Source organism: Sinocyclocheilus rhinocerous, unplaced genomic scaffold (genome assembly GCF_001515625.1).
Source record: "Sinocyclocheilus rhinocerous isolate Xijiao unplaced genomic scaffold, SAMN03320098_v1.1 scaffold823, whole genome shotgun sequence".
NCBI classification, from domain to species: Eukaryota; Metazoa; Chordata; class Actinopteri; order Cypriniformes; family Cyprinidae; genus Sinocyclocheilus; species Sinocyclocheilus rhinocerous.
In genome coordinates this window covers 29,960-30,825 of record NW_015627245.1, presented here as the reverse complement: position 1 = coordinate 30,825, position 866 = coordinate 29,960, and the positions used below count along the sequence as shown (strand labels likewise).

Sequence of the window (866 nt, the reverse complement as noted above, 5' to 3'; positions counted from 1 at the left end):
AGTGAAAAGAGACCCCTTTCAAACAGTGTCGCGTTCCGAACGTTGTTTAAACGACATACACCGGTATTGCGGTATTTTAAAAATTCATATCATAACAAACATAAACACCGGTATTCGGTATGAACCGGTAAGACCTGATAGGAGAAGTAAAATTATGTAATCATTTTAAAGGGACAGTTCACCTAAAAATAAAAATCATCTGCCATCATGGGGAAGTCGTGGCCTAATGGTTAGAGAGTCGGACTCGTAACCCAAAGGTTGCGGGTTCGAGTCTCGTACCGGCAGGGTACCGCTCTCTCCCACCTTCAATACCACGACTGAGGTGCCCTTGAGCAAGGCACCGAACCCCCAACTGCTCCCCGGGCGCCGCAGCATAAATGGCTGCCCACTGCTCCGGGTGTGTGTTCACGGTCTGTGTGTGTTCACTGCTGTGTGTGTGCACTTTGGATGGGTTAAATGCAGAGCACTAATCAAGTATGGGTCACCATACTTGGCCACATGTCACGTCACTTATCATTTACAGTCTCTGGTCCCCATTGACTTCCATAGTATTTTTTCCATACTATAGAAGTCAGTTAGGACCATCTACAGTTTGGTTACACTCTTCAAAATATCTTCCTACAAATTAAGGGTGAATAAATGATGAGAAACATTTCATTTTTGGGTGAACTATTCCTTTAAGTTGTCATTTCTTGCTCTTAAAGGGGTCATAGGATGCAACATGCACTTTTACAAGTTGTTTGAACTGAAATGTGTGTTGGCAGTGTGTGTACACAACCACCTTATAATGATAAAAATCCACCCAGTGGTTTTTTTGTTAATCTACTAAAATCTTTACCCCTTTCTCAAATCGAGCCGATCTCAGA

The 866-nt window shown here is 43.0% G+C and overlaps 1 protein-coding gene across 2 annotated transcripts in view; it reads left to right on the top strand.

Moving 5' to 3' along the window:
• The window catches only part of LOC107724992 (golgin subfamily A member 4-like), a 57,375-nt gene that overhangs the window by 54,000 nt on the left and 2,509 nt on the right, over window positions 1-866 (top strand). The window lies entirely within an intron of this gene.